The 15755-nt window shown below is 42.2% G+C and overlaps 1 protein-coding gene across 5 annotated transcripts in view; it reads right to left on the bottom strand.

Moving 5' to 3' along the window:
- PRIM2 (DNA primase subunit 2) overlaps window positions 1-15755 on the bottom strand; it is a 94093-nt gene that overhangs the window by 47140 nt on the left and 31198 nt on the right. The window contains exon 8 of one of the 5 annotated variants that reach the window (XR_006413902.1): window positions 947-1000. The exons of the other annotated variants lie outside the window; for them this stretch is intronic. The gene's annotated coding sequence lies outside the window, so the exon portion shown is untranslated. The remainder of the gene's footprint in view (window positions 1-946; window positions 1001-15755) is intronic. 5 annotated transcript variants of the gene reach the window in all.

The raw sequence follows: 15755 nt of genomic DNA, 5'->3' as shown, positions 1-15755 counted from the left end.
CTTTTATCAAAACAGTTCTATGTTGCTTAGGATCTGTCCTTTCCAATATGCCTTTATGGCATCCCACAATGTACATGCCTCTACCTCTCCATTCAGAATTATTTGAAAAAATCCTGTAGTATCTCTTTAATATGCTATATTACTTCTTCATCCTTTGACAAATATGTATCTAATGATCATTTCCCTGTTCCCGTCTGTTTACCTCACATCATTTCCATCCAAGTTGCTTCATAAGCTGAAATTCCAATAATGTTATTTACTTATGTTATTTATTACACTTGTATACCACCTAATAGCCAAAAGACTCTCCAAGTGGTTAACAGAATTAAAAGAAAACAATAACAACAAAGGACTACCAATAAAACAAAAACAATAAGCCAATCAGTAGAACAGCAACAGACTAACTACAGTGGCATAACAGCAGATAAAGATACAGTACCATGTTATAACCAAAGCAAAAACCTTTCAGTTTTTAAAATACTTGACAAATGAATAGGTTTTCATCTGGTGCCTAAAAAAAAAAGAAAAAAAAAGAGAAGGCACCAAGCATACTTCTTTGGGGCGCTCATTTCACAGACAAGGTACCACCACAGAGAAGGCCCTTCTCCTGGTCACTATCCTCTTTACTTCTGTTAGAGGAAGCTCCCTGAGAAGGACCCCAAAAGATGATCTTAGGGCCTTGGCAGGTACATAATACCTATCTTGCATTCACTGCTCCTAGCCAGCAGTCTCTGACAGCAATATACACCTTGAATAAGTGTGGTGTGCTACTGAAAAGGTAAAACCACTTGAGATGTGTCTCCTGTGCTTTCTAGTTCTGCATTTGTTTTCTTGCCTTTTAACTGGTTCATTTAATCCTTTAATATTCCAAAATTATTCATCTTTAATTATTAATTTACAATATGCCCATCTATTGTTACTCTACAAGTTCAATATATATCACTACCTTATAATGATCTTCTTAATAGTCTACTGCCTCTCACTAAAAATTCTCTTCTTCCTAGGGAGACAAAGAGATATAGACTTTGTTATGAACCCTTTCTATATTTAGGGGTTGTTTACAGTCAACAGAAACCTTACATGACCTCTGATTTTTTCTCCTTTCAAGATTTGTTTTTTGATAATTTTGTAGTAACTCATTTTCAATTCAGTCCACATAATCCAGGAAGGCTAAAGCTTTCTCTATTGTTTTAATCACAACCCATTGTTAATTTGAAGTACATTTTTAAATGGTATACCCCATTTATGTTTTATATTGCTTGCTGTTAAAACAAGCCAATCTGTTAAAAATTTAATTTCCCTTCTTTTCTGAATGGATATAGAACTCAAATTTGTCAGAAATTTAATCACTGACATCCACTCGGATTATCTCTTCCGTTATCATTTCTCTTGATCTACCATTTTGAGACACCAAAAAAACACTGAAATATTCCTTAAGAGTTCAGCTATGATAGTATCACCTGATTTTGTCTCTATGATCACTAACATGAGAATGAATCCCCCTTTCTTCAATCTCAGGCACCACCCCAATTTTAACACTATTAAACCTTTGCTTTCTATCAATTCACTCTTCTATTGCCTGTGACTTTTTTTGCTTGTTCTCTACTTATAGCCTCTTGTGCCTTTAAATCCAGCTGAATCTCTTCTACCTTATTGACAGTTAATTTCTGCTGTTCTTGTTCAGATATAATTTTATCTGATTAGTTTACCAGAAAGAAACAATACGTCTGTTCTATTTGCACAAACCTATACTTCTCTCAGTTTACTTTTGAGCTCATTTGTTGACTTCGGTATCTTATTTAGATTCTACATCATGTTGTTTTTAATCATATGCATTGAATTCAACAACTAAAAGGTTTTTTTAAATTTCATTCAACAAGCTAAGTGTTCCATGCTGATTACTTCCTTCCATCTTTAATTTCTGAAACACTAAAGGGGATTAAGACAATGAAAAGACACCCCCTTTGGTCATAAAAACAGCCCTGTTCATGCTACATATCCCTTTCATTCTAAGCTACAGAATCTGCAAACATCTCCTTATAAAAGTAAATCATAATTCCAGCTATAAAGGAAAAGGGATCACCCTAATCATCAAAGAAAATGTTCTTTAAATCTTATAGCTCTAACTGACAATTTCATTTAATATGCTTCATCCAGCATGTTCCCTTTGACAACCCACAAACTTGTATTTCACTAGCCGCTGCCCCTCTTGTTCAGTGGATATTGGTAGAGATCTTGGTGTTCTCTTTGGCTGGGTCCAGAAATCCAGTGTTAGCTGCTTGCAAGGCCACTGGCTTTCTGTCCCCCTGTCTAGTATCTCCAGACAAACACTCCAACCACTACTACTTCTTTTCAGAAATACTAGATATAGTCCAACCTCTGCTGTTCCCATCTGGATCCAACTGTCTAGAATTAATGGTTTGCAGCTAAGTCTTCTTTGGTCCCACTCCTCAGAGCCTCCAAGCATTCTGGTCTCTGCCTGTTCTTTTTCCAATGGGTATTAGAGGAAGCTTGATCTCATCTTTCCCAACTAAATCCAGGCATCTAATATTGGTTGCCTACTGGTGCATCTGCTTTCTACTCTTCTCCCCAGTGTCTCCTAATCAAACCTTTCCTTGTTTTATACTAATAAATAAAATTGGGACAATTGGATTGTGTAGGATGGGATAAAAACATTCAAAATAAATAGAATTATTTTATTGTAAGCCATTCCAAGATGTTAGTGGGGATGGGGTAGAAAAGCTTTTAATAAATAAAATAAAGCAATCTCCCCAAAGCCTTGCAAGTTCACCTCAACAGACAAATAGTATAACAGCATAACCATAGAAGAATATCTGTAGTTTTTTGTAAGTGCTAAGTTGCTAAAACTACTTTCAGCTTCTGAGAAGTCAGTGAGACAGTCTGCACAACTGTCAGAGCCCAATGCCCCTTATTTAAGTCATTGCAAGTTGCCATGCATGCTGGCAGCCACTGTGAATATTCAAGCCATGGTGAACAGGCACTGTGGCTTACTGCAGTATCCAAACCTGGTGCAGGTTGGGTTCTTGCTGTGGTTAACAAAATACTATCAATCCAAAAATAGCCCATGGCCATCAAGATACACAGCATGCCATCATGGCTTAAATATGCCACAGAGGGGCTGCAACAATCATGTGAAGTGACTCACTGACCTGTTGGGTTATTTGAGGGTTATTTCCCTCTCAAACTATACCACTCAGTTTAGATGACATGAGAAGCCATACTCAGGCAGTTAATTAGGCTAATAATTTGCAGCATATGTTGGATTTAAACAGGCTACAATGGCTTGCTTTGATTATGTGAACTGGTCATTGTGAAATATAGTAACTAGAGCTATGCATGCTTAATGAACATTAATGACAGTTATTTGTAGATCTCTTTTAATAAGGTTAGTGCACACAGATAATATTCTTTTCCAAAAAAAACAAAACACCTCCTTCTGTTTTGTATTTCAGATGCAGTATTTCATAAGATAAATGATAGGAAAGAACTATAGCCCACTGATGAACTAGCCATTTGTTTGTATATATTTGGCCCTACAGACCTTATGATCTGCACTAGCTCCCACTGTACCTTGGTCTTTCTCTCTGATTACTATGCCGCTTTGACCCTTCCTCCTATTTATACATCAAGGAACCTGGGACTGACAGTTCTTGGGGGCACATCACATAAAGAAGCACCCTACTTTTAGAGCTATGACATTGCTGAGGTTCAGGTTATAGCTTTCCAGGGCTTTGCACAAGTTTGCTCCCGCAACCAGAACATAAGTGTATCCAGTAAGAGTTTTGGAAGATTTTTGCCTCAGTGTGGAATTCGTAGCAGTTGTAACTCCCCCATTACTTGAAGCACTTCAAACACACAGGAAACTCCACAGTGTCTGTCTTGCCATTTTGCTTCCACAGTAATCAGTTCTGAACAAACAACTTCAATATTGGAAAGAATTAAATTACATATATCAGCCACAATATGTGGGTCCTTTAACATCATGATAAATCTGACCCTTTATATTTTAAAACAATATTTTTAGACTGTTGACAGAAAATAATGTGGAACAATTACAGCTTCTATTCAAAGCATTAGATTTTCCAAATGTCTCAGCCTAGAATAAGACAACATAGCCCTGAAGTTTTGGTTTATGAATTGCATTGTTCGATCTGTGAATCCTTGTTTCACCCTGTGAGCCTCCTAAATTCTGCCTCTGGCAGATACATATTCCTGGAGACTGAGAAACACGAGCATCCCTGTAAGAACAGCTACATACATACATATGGTGTTTAGGTATTTTCCCTAAAGTTTAGAAATGCTTTTGCAGCATATCTATTCACTCCAAAACACACAGGCTCTCACATCACTTACTTACTAGCCACAGATCCGTTTGGCTCAGTCTTGCTTTCCTGTTCCATGAGTAGAGAGAGCCATTTCTATTATTAGGTCTCTTTTGAGGCATCAATATTGCTTATGTTAGGACATATACAGACCGGTTAGCCTAACGTCCATTGTAGGAAAGGCAGGTTGCTCACCTGTAACTGTTGTTCTTCGAGTGTCCATCTGTGCATTCACACATATGGGTGAAGGGCCTGCACACTGCCTGTAGCCAGGAAGATTTGAAAGCTTAATGGTTTTGGCGGGAACTCTGCACCCCCCCCCCATAGTATAAGAAGGCGGAGTGCCCGCCATTTTCCCAGTCTACTGAAGACCGACCATTTGCCCCAAAGCAGAAGTGAAGAGTATTACACATCAAGTGTTTAAGACACTAAAGGTAAGTATACATGTACATGAAGATACACCTTAAAAATCCATAACCAAGTGGAATATGGTACCATAGAAACACAGTCACCGACACCGAGTGGGGCCGGCGGGTGGGTTGTGTGAATGCACAGATGACCACTCAAAGAACGACAGTTACAGGTGAACAACCTGCCTTTCTTCGTCGTGGCCTCTGTGCATCACACATATGGATGATTAGCAAGCTTACCAGACCCGGAGGCAGGATGGTGTCATCACTGAAGAACAGAAGAGAGGACTGCGTGACCAAAGGAGCAATCCTGTCTGGCACATAGATCAAGATGGTAATGTCTGGCAAATGTGCAAGGGGTAGTCCAAGTGGCAGAAAAAGCGGAGGAAGCCACAACAGCCCTCGTAGAACAGCCTCTGAGCATGACAGGCAAGTCTAGTCTAGAAAGTTGACGGGCCAGTTCAATGGTTGGAACAATCCATTTCGAGAGTCTTTGGGACCCGATGGGGGACCCTTTGTCATGCCCAGAATACTTGATGAAAAGGCGCCTGGTATTGCAAAAAGATTTGTAGAAGGTGAGGCATCGACGAACGTCAAGGAAGTGTAGTGAGCACTCCACGGGTGTAGATGGCGTAGGAAAAAAGGTTGATAAGACAATGTCCTGATTGACATGGAACAGTGACATGACCTTCGAAGGAATGTAGGGTCAGTACACAGAACGGCCTTCTCCTTATGAAAATTGAGAAAAGGAGGGTCTATACGAAGCACGCAGAGTTCACTGGCCCTTCTAGCTGATGTGATAGCAACAAGGAAGGCAGTCCTCCATGACAAAAGACATAGGTCGGTAGTTGCCAAGGGCTCGAAAGGAGGTTTAGTGAGTGCTTGAAGGACAACAGAGAGGCTCCATGTCGGGATGACTGATCTAACCGGTGGCTGGAGATTCTATAAGCCTCTAAGGAATCGACGAATAAGGATGTTAGAGAATACCGATGAGCCGGCCACCTGGCCATGGTAGTGAGAAACTGCGAAGATGTAAACTTTAATGGATGAAGGTTTAAGTCCTGTCTGGTGTAAGGATAATAGAAATTGAAGAACATTCTCAATAGAAGCTGAATGGGCAATAAAAGTGGTTGGTTTCAGCAAAAGATGTAAAACACTTCCATTTAGCCGCATATGAGCAACGAGTCATAGGTCTTAGCACAGACTGGAGAATGAATTGAATATCAGGATGTAGAGATCGCATCCAATGTAGTCGTCGTCGGTATCAAGGAAAGATGAACTGCTGTATCTGAACACCGTTGGGCCAGTGTCAAATCCAACAGTACTGTTGGTACCGAGAAAGTAGCAGGACCTATCGAATGAGCCAGGCTGTCAGATTGAGCGAATGAAGGTCTGGGTACCGTACTGCCCCATTCGGCTGAGTTATGAGATGAGGTATGCGAGGCAGTTGCTGAAAGGTGTCTGACAGACGGAGAACAGTAGGAAACCATGGTTGGCGAGGCCACCAGGGAGTGATGAGAATTCCCCGAGCCGCGTCAAGTGTGGTCTTGGCAAGAGCTCTCAGAATGAGCGGTATCGGAGGGAACGCATAAAAGAATGTGTTCGTCCATGGAATCATCAGAGCATCCCCCCTCAAGCTGGGACCGATCCCCACTCGGGAGCAGTAGGCTTTGCAGAATGCATTTGCAGGAGTGGCAAATAGGTCTATGTCTGGTGGGTCCCATGTCTGAAAAAGGTGATGACAGACTTGATGATCCAACTCCCATTCATGGGTCGTCGACATCTGTCTGCTGAGGGCGTCTGCCTCCTCGTTGTTGGTGCCGGTGAGGTGAAGGGTAATTTCCCTTGGAATGCACCAGTCCCAAAGTCTCAACGCTAGATAAGCGAGAGAGGCAGACTTCATTCCGCCCTGTTAGTTGATATAAAACACAGTCACAATGTTGTTGGAGGCCACTTGAATGACTCGGCCCTGAAGGGTATTCTTGAATGACTGAAGGGTCTTGAAAAATGCCAGGAGCTCTAGGTAGTCTATGTGTCTGGCAGCCTCGTGGTCGTTTCAAGTGAGAAGACAGGCACACAGAGCTCCCCAACCCATGAGGGAGGCATCAGTGAATAGAGTCAATGCTGGATGAGGTGGACGAAACGGGATTCCGACAGACAGATTGCTTTGTACAGTCCACCATGACAGAGTCAGAAGAATGGAGGCTGGGAGATGAAGTGGTTGGTGTGGCGTGTCTCGTTTTGGGTGGAAAAGGCTGTTGAACCAGAGTTGGAGGGGCCTCATCCATAGTCTGGCATACAGAATCACAAATGCCATGGAAGCCATGTGTCCAAGGAGCTTCTGTACAGACAGTGCTGGAACAGTTCTGTCCATGTGGATTCAACAAATGGATGAACGAAGCTTCTCCTGTCATTCTTGAGAGAGGAAGGCTCTCGCAGTCGTGGAATCGAGACAGACTCCAATGAAATCGATGATCTGTGAAGAGACAAGGCATGACTTTTCATAATTGATACATAGTCCCAAGTCATCTAAAAAGGAGCATGTAGTCTGCGATCGAAGGCCTGCGATCGAACAAGGAGACAATTAGCCCATCAAGGTAAGGGTATTCTTGGATTCCCTGAAGCTGGAGGTCTGTACACACCGGGGCCATGCATTTGGTGAAGACCCTCGGAGCAGTAGCCAGTCCAAACAGTAAAACATTGTATTCAAACAGATCAGAACTGACCGTAAACCGAAGAAGTCGCCTGTGAGACGGGTGGATGCTAATATGGAAGTAAGCATCCTTTAAGTTCAAGGAAGCGAACTAGTCCTCTCTCCTGAGCAACGAAAGGATGTTTTGAAGGGTGGTCATCTGGAATTTTTTAGTTTTGATAAACCTGGTGACGCCACGCAAGTCCAATATCGGGCGTTTTGGGTCCGTAAAATATCTCAAGTAGAAACCATGAAACCCCTCAGAGCGTGACAGTTGTCGAATCTCTCCTTTATGAAAAAGCTGTTGAACTTCGTTTTTGAGAACCGACGACAGAGAGGTATATTGGATCAGTCCCGATGGGGGTACGGTATCAAACTCAATTCTATATCCGTGCTCCATGATGGATAAAACCCACTGATCAGATGTGACGGACTCCCAAATGGGGAGTTGACTTTGCAGTCGATCCCCAGAAGGAAGAGGGGAGGGGAGGTTCAGGAGAGAAGAAAAGGTTTGCTCAGCCAGTCAACGCTGGCGCTTATCAGAATCCGGGTGGCGACAGCTCTGCTGATAGCGCTGCACTGGTTGGTTTCAGCGCAGCTGACGAGGCTGGAACTGCTGCCAGACAGAGAACTGAGGGTATGGTTGATATCGGTAAGAGGGATGGGACCAGGACTACTTACGTCTGGATTGGTTAGGAACTTCCATACACAGTGCTGTAATGCAGGATTCGTGGACGGTCATGAGTTTGTGGTCCGTCCCGGTGTTGAACAGCCCCAAGCTGTTGAAGGGCATGTTCTCTATCCGGTGCTTGGTCTTATCTGGAAAATTGCAGTTCTGGAGCCAAACATGGTGATGGAGGGCTACAACATCAATGAGGGCCCTCGAGTCGCAGTCGATATGATGTCTCGCCGTAGAGAGCTATTGAATCGCCACCTGCATCGTCTCCTTGGTGAAGATGCGAGCCAGGTCCTGCTGCTGTTCTGGGAGCAACGCTGTAATATTCTCCAGTTTCTGCATGAGGAAATACTAATAGCGAGCCAGCATCGCCTCATAATTGGAGATCCGGAGCCCGAGACCTGTGGCGGTGTAAATATGGTGGGGCATCATGTTGATCTTCCGTCCTTCCTTGTCACGAGGAGTGGAATGTTCTCTCGACTCACAACCCTGGGACAACTCTACGACGATCAAGTTCGGCTTTGGGTGACACAAGAGAAATGGAATATCCTGTTCTCAAACTGGATATATAGATTCGTATTGCCGTGAAGTCGGCTGCGGCTGGTTGGGGAACTTCCATGATTCCATCATCACTTGGTGGAGCACCGTGATGACTGGCAGAATGATGGAGGTGGATTGTTCTCTCTTCGTGATATTATAGAAACTGTCAGTACTGGGATCAAAGAGGTGCTAGGCCTCGATCTCCAGTGACCTAGCCAACCTTGCCATCAGTTCTCGAAACATTGAATACGACTCCTCGAGTGAGCTGGGACCTTGCATAGTGATCACTGCATCTGGTGAGGACAATGCTACATCTGATTCCTCCAAATCCAAATGGAGTAATGGAGACGAGGACTGGAGGAGGAGTTGGCCGGCGAGGAAGGGTGCCTAGTCTGAACTGCTGCAGATGTTGATGGAGTGTCCCTCAGGATCAGAGACAGTGTACATTGGCGTACCGATGGATAATATCCATAGGGTGCATAGTTGTCCCATGGTTCACGATGGGCAGATTGATATGGCGCTTGCACCCAGTCTCTGGAAGGATAGACAGAAGCATGCTGCTGGTGCTGCACCTGCTTAGGTGGGGCCCTTGGAGAAACCTCAGGTGAAGGCTGAGAGGTGGGTGAGTGTGCCATCGGAGGAGCCATCGGAGGAGAGTCCTGAATCTCTTCGTTGGAAATCAATCCCAGTAGGGCGGCCTCCAGATGATCTGCTGAAGACAAAACTGAAGGAGCGACCTGTTGCGGGAACCCTGGTGAGGTTACCTGCATAGCCAGTTGAAAAGCCAGGCCAGTCGGTGTAGGCAGCGATGTGGCCGTCAGGACGGACAGGGCAGACGATCCCGAATCACGCTGATGGGGCTGGGCAGCCTTCTTGGACTTATGAGCTGTCTTGTCTGCCCTGTCCTTCTTCGACTTCTTATGGCCTGAGGACTTGTTGGATCCGCTGTGCTTCCTCTTCTCCTTTTGTTTGTGAGGAGACTTAGAGGAGCGTTTGCCCTCCAGCAGAGTAGCTCCATCAGCCGATGGGTGGGGTGGATGAACAGCCGAAGAGGAGGTCTGCACAGCGGATTGGGTTGCCAGTTGATTACATGTGACCAAAGCCTGGTCCCAGAGAAGCTTGTGCAGGCGGTTCTCCTGGTTTTTTTCATGCCTGCTTGGTGAAGGCCTGGCAATGGCCGCACTTATTGGTCCTGTGACCTTCTCCAAGGCAGGGAAGGCACAGGTTGTGCGGATCAGTGGGGGACATCTTGGCCCCACACTGAGAACACTTGCGGAAAGTCACATGCTGAGCCATTGAGATGAAAAGAGAAGATAGCGAAGTCAAGAAATGTAAGAAGAGAATAAACTTATATATATATATTGGGGAAACAGGGAAAAAGAGGGGGAATTAGAAGAAACTTCTAACAGGGAGGGTGAATAACTTGTAAATCTTAACAAGAAAGCTAAGAGGACAGAAGAGCAATGGTTCAAAAAGGATCAAGATACAACAATATAGCTACGGACTGGAAGTCGAAAGGCCGAGGCACAGTGAATGGCAGTCGCAAGAAGACTGGGGAAATGGTGGGCACTCCGCTTTCTTATATTATGGGGGGGGGGAGCGCAGAGTTCCCACCAACACCATTTAGCTTTCAAATCTTCCCAGCTACAGACACTGCATATGCACAACACCCATATGTGTGATGCACAGAGGCCACGACAAAGAAAGACAATGGAAAGGCTCATAATAGCGAGAGATCTAGTTATCCTAGCTAGAGAAGGAATGTTGGAGGCCACGCAAGCTCACTTCCGCAAAAACAGGTCCTGCCAGACAAACCTTGTGGAAATACTATGACAAGGTTTTGAGGTGGCTAGACAGAGGGGACACAGTGGGTGTGATTTACCTGGATTTCAGCAATGCCTTTGACAAAGTGCCACATATCCTGGTAGAGAAATTGAGGAGTTTTAGGATAGACCAATGCACTGTCCAATGGATTAGGGCATGGTTGACTGAATGAAAGCAGAGGGTAACCATTAGTGAGGAATCATCAGGATGGCGGCCAGTGACAAGCAAGGTCCCCCAGGGCTCTGTCCTGGGACTGATCCTGTTCAATCTTTTCATCAGCGACATGGAAGAAGGATGACCAGTCTGCCGATCAATTTCACAGATGGTACTAAAACAGGGGCAGTGGCCACAACTGAGGGGCAGGTACTCCAGATCCAGAAGGATCTGGACAGACTATGGAAGCGGGCAGGGGACAACAGGAAGGCATTCAACGTGGATAAGTGCAAGGTCTTGCACTTGGGGCATAGGAATGGGTGTCATAAGTACAGGTTAGGGGACAAGTGGCTGGAGAGCAGCACTTGTGAAAGGGATCTTGGGGTACTGGTTGATTGCAGGTTAAACATGAGTCAGTACTGTGTCACGACAGACAAGAAGGTGAACACCATCCTTGGTTGCATAGCCAGAAGAGTGGCTTCTAGATCAAGAGAGGTATTACTACCCCTCTATACGACTCTGGTGCGCCCGCAACTGGAGTATTGTGTTCAGTTCTGGGCTCCACATTACAAGAACGATATAGCCAGGTTAGAGTCAGTGCAGCGCAGGACCACAAGAACAGTGGCCAGATTGTGGGGAAAGATGTATGAGGAGAGACTAAGGGAATGGGTCTTTTCAGCCTGGAGAAGAGGAGACTCCAAGGGGATCTGTTGGGTAGAGACCTGCTTTGCCCTGCAGAGGAGGGCAGGGCATGTTCCAATGGAGCCAAACTCAGGGAACCAAGGTTCAGTTTGGATGCCAAGAAGTACTTCCTGACAGTTAGGACCCCAAGGATATGGAATGGGCTTCCACAGGAGGTGGTTGAAGCCCCATCAATGAGGGTGTTCAAGAATAGGCTGGACATGCACATGGTAGGCATATCATGAGCGGAGCTGGGGGTCAGACTAGATGGCCCGGGAGGGTCCTTCTGACTTGCTCTATTTCTATGTTTCTGTATTCAGACAGGCTTATTCATAGGATCAGTATTTGTACAGAATGCTTCCACCAGTAGAACAGTGCTTTTGGCCAATCTTGCTCTCAGCCCACCCCCACCCCCTTGCCCACTGTTTCAGTCAGCCCTCAAACCTCCAAAGTAGATTTTCAGGGGGCTGCTGTTGAAAGTGTTCCCTTCTACATATCTTCTGCCAGTAAAATGCATCATCAGATGAGTTATGCCATCTGCATGAAGTTCTGTATCCAACCCTTTAAAAGATACTTGCTACATCTAGCCTCACATTTTATTCAATTTGAAGCTTTGATTCTTGCCCACTCTCCTTCGAGATTTGCACAGCATTTCTTGGCTGCCTTATCACTATGGGCCAAAAATAAGGACTACTGTTAATAATAGCCTGAATTAGAGAATCATTATGACTATGTGAACTTATCATTCAGCTGTTAGTAACATTAATGCATAAACATCTGTTGGCAGCTGCAAGGGACCATCATCTACCATTGCTCCCAGTAAAAATGCTACAGGTAGCAGTAAACACAAAGTGTTACAAGGTCAATGTGATCTTTGCTGAAAAAACTCAAATATTTGTCACAGACAATTGACAAGCTAAAAAACAAAAAATCCCTGTTAAATGCTAGAGTCCTCAAAAGCACTCTGATGCATACTATATTTTATTTGAGGAACCAGAGTCTAATGAAAGCTTATTTGCCAAAAGGATTATCTGTTCTTTAAAGTCAAGATAACAAATTGTCAACAGAAAACAACATGGGAAAGGTTGCTAATGTATGTTGCTTTACTTTTCAATGTAACATTGCCATTCAATCATCTAAACTAACCTTCCCCCAAAATAGTGTTATTTTTTCAAATGTACATTAACCTAAATGTTCAAAATGTGTAAAAACATTACTCATCAGCATTTTACACAATTGTCAAAGCGCTACTCCGTTAATGAAAGAAATAAACACACACATGCACACCATCAAAATCTGCTTTTCCATCTTATACCATCTAGAATGGGTAGAAGATATGAAGCAATCCCTTATAAAGTAGTATCATGGCCCAAGTAACACTATTCACCAGTTGTTTGCTAGACTAGAGGTGGGCAGAAAGTAGATCTCCAATTGTTTTTTACTTAAATTCCCAGCAAACTTGGTTAGTGGCCATGTTGGCAGGGGCTTCTAGGAACAATTGGAAACATCTGGAAACATCTGGAGATCTATCTTCTGCCCATCCATTCTACATCTACTTTGGAAGTACTTCTACTTTAGAAGTAAAAAAAGATTCTCAAACTCAGCAGGACTGAGCTAACTGTAAGCATAGTTCCATACATTCAACATAGATTTCCCATCTCCATCCTGCTGCAGTCCCAATGCCCTTCTTAAGTGCCTCTTACGCAATGACAGACCTTCTAGGATAGCATGGAACACAGGGCACGAGGCTGCATGGCAGAGAAAATGGAATTACCTTCCCTCAATGCAAAAGCTTCCTGAATAATTTTACTCAGCACACTAGGACTAAAATCCAAGGGCTAACAGAAGTATAAAAAAACAGATGACATTACTGAGGGTGAAGCTACATTTTAACTATGTATAAATAGCTGTGACAGTCATTACAAGGCTTCTAACAATACTAAACCTGTTGTTATTGGTTTTATGAGAACTGACCTTGAAATTTAATTCAATTCTTTGATTTTTCTTAATATTGAGCCTTCTCCCCACACCCACTATTCTTTGACATCACAATTTCTTATTCAGTTGTAGCGATTTTAAATTGTAAAAAGTTAATACCATGACTATGAACTAAATATCAATGCAACCCATTCCTATTCCAGAAATATCTTTAAACTGATTGCAATGTAAAAAAAAAAAAAAACTAAGCAAGCATGACAATCTCTCAATGGTCTTCAACTAGAGTCATTAAAATAGATTCGAGAGTTTTCCTGTATGCAGTTTGTCACAACTTTAACACTTCTTGCACTGAACCTGCTGCTTGCATGATGGACAGTGAAGCAACACAATTTGCATTTAATTGATTTAAATAAGGCTGGATAAATCTTCACCTTTATGTGACAAGCAGTCAAGACTGACAAGTGATGGCAGGCAGGTAAAAGTAAATGAATAGAAATTTGAATTGCCCTTGCCATTTATCTTGTTCTTATGTGTCGTAAATCCAGTTTGTAAGAGAGATATTCTGAATTTCACTATTCAAGCACTAAATGAAACTGTCTCCTTCAAAATGATAGTTCCACTACAGCAGTGATACATATCCTCATTTTAATTAACCTAATGGTCTATTCACCCACCATACTTGGAGGCCTATTTCATTACCCTAAATTAACATTTTCTTTCCATTAAGCATCAGATAAAAGATACCAATTGCATGCCTGGTTTATAATATAGTTAATCAGTAGCATTTCTTTGCTCAATAGTAGCTATGTACTTAAAAGGAATTCAAATAATGCACAATGACCAGATTACTAATAAGTGAAAGGAACTATAAATGATGAAATGCCAGATACTATAACTTTCATACTCCAGAATACATTTTAATTAAGCTGATATGGTCTTAGATTACTTGTTAATAGATTATATGCTTTGCATATTCTAAAACTACATAGTTTTTTATTGAAGCAACCACTGATATAAGAAATGAATCATCCAAATGAATCTCTTGGTTCCAGCACAATTATTTAAGAAACATGGCAAATTAAATATTTCTTAAAAGGTGCATGGAATCTTGTAACAGGATCTAGCTTTTTATAGGATTCTTCCATCATTGTACACATCATCACACAATGGGATACAGTTATCAAATCCAACTAGGATCTATTCAGCCCTTTCCTGCTTTTCAGTTATCCCTCATTGTTCCTTGCTTCAACAATGCACCTTGAATTAGGGTCATTGCAAGTAAGCAAGTTGGAGAAAATAGAGCCAGAGGATGCTTCATCTTTTTTCCCTGCCTTATCACTTTGCTTGCCCTCAAAATATCTATTTTTCTTGACAAATTTACACTGGAGGTCCTTGCCAGGGCTTCCTCACTGGTGCAGCCATGGTTACAAAAAACCTCCTGACTGAATCAGACTTTCCACTTTTAGACAGGTGAAAAAGGCATTTTTACTCAGAAAACAATTTGATTAACATCTTCTCTCTAATAATTCTAATCATTTTATGTTTTATTGTACCTTTGGGCTTTTTAAAATAATGGTGCTTAGTATTTAGATTTATACTTCTAATGTGTGCTCCTTTGCAATTTTATGTAGAAAGGTTGGCTAAAAGAGCATAAAGCAAGTAACTAAGTAAATTACCAAGTGGTGAGGTAACACAACACAGAAAACCAATAGAATCACAGCTTTAATAAGGGTAAGCAGTGGGTAGACTTGCATTTTAGAAACTTAACAGGGAAGAGTAGCTCTTATAAATGCTGAAAGGAAGACAAAACTATTTTATCAACTCCTTCAATGCAGCAGAAAGTCTTCTGAATTACCAAAGAAGTGCTGTCAGGAAATAAATTTCTTTAATTGGGATAGTAATGCATGGAATACATACAATTTCATTTTCATATTTTCTGTGCACATGAAAATAAAATGATCTTGTGAACCAGTCAAACATAACAGACTGGCACTGTGAAGTTTTAAAACTGGTTATGGGTCTTTTTGTGGGGTTTTTGATCCCTTAAAAATAAATGCACTGAGAAGAAGGGATACTTAACCCAGCAAACAGTGTGGGGATAGAAAGCATGGGTCATTTATTTCAACTTTCCAGAAAGCATTCACTACCTAGAAAAGTAAATTTAAATAATGGTATAGCTACAAATTAGAAAGACATGTACTTGGAAATCATAGTAGTAATTCTGTCTCTGTATGTAAGTTATGAGACTAACCAGAATGCTAACTCACTTGATTTAGTTCAAGAAATAATTATTATGGCCCAGCAAGCTATTTATCTCATTGCAGGAGGATACAATAGGACAATTTCTTTCGTGATATATAAAAAAGTCCAGCTGAGACAAGGATTGCCAGCCCTCATAATTTAATTTATAATCCACTTCAAGGAAGAGATGTTTTAAATTAAACATTAGACTAGAGATATTTTGAATAGATATTACAGCAATCTGTCATATAGAATAT

The sequence above is a fragment of the Varanus komodoensis genome, unplaced genomic scaffold (assembly GCF_004798865.1).
Source record: "Varanus komodoensis strain SLA01 unplaced genomic scaffold, ASM479886v1 scaffold12, whole genome shotgun sequence".
Classification (NCBI taxonomy): domain Eukaryota; kingdom Metazoa; phylum Chordata; class Lepidosauria; order Squamata; family Varanidae; genus Varanus; species Varanus komodoensis.
Note: the sequence above shows the minus strand (reverse complement) of the source record. Positions and strands in the feature narration are given on the sequence as shown.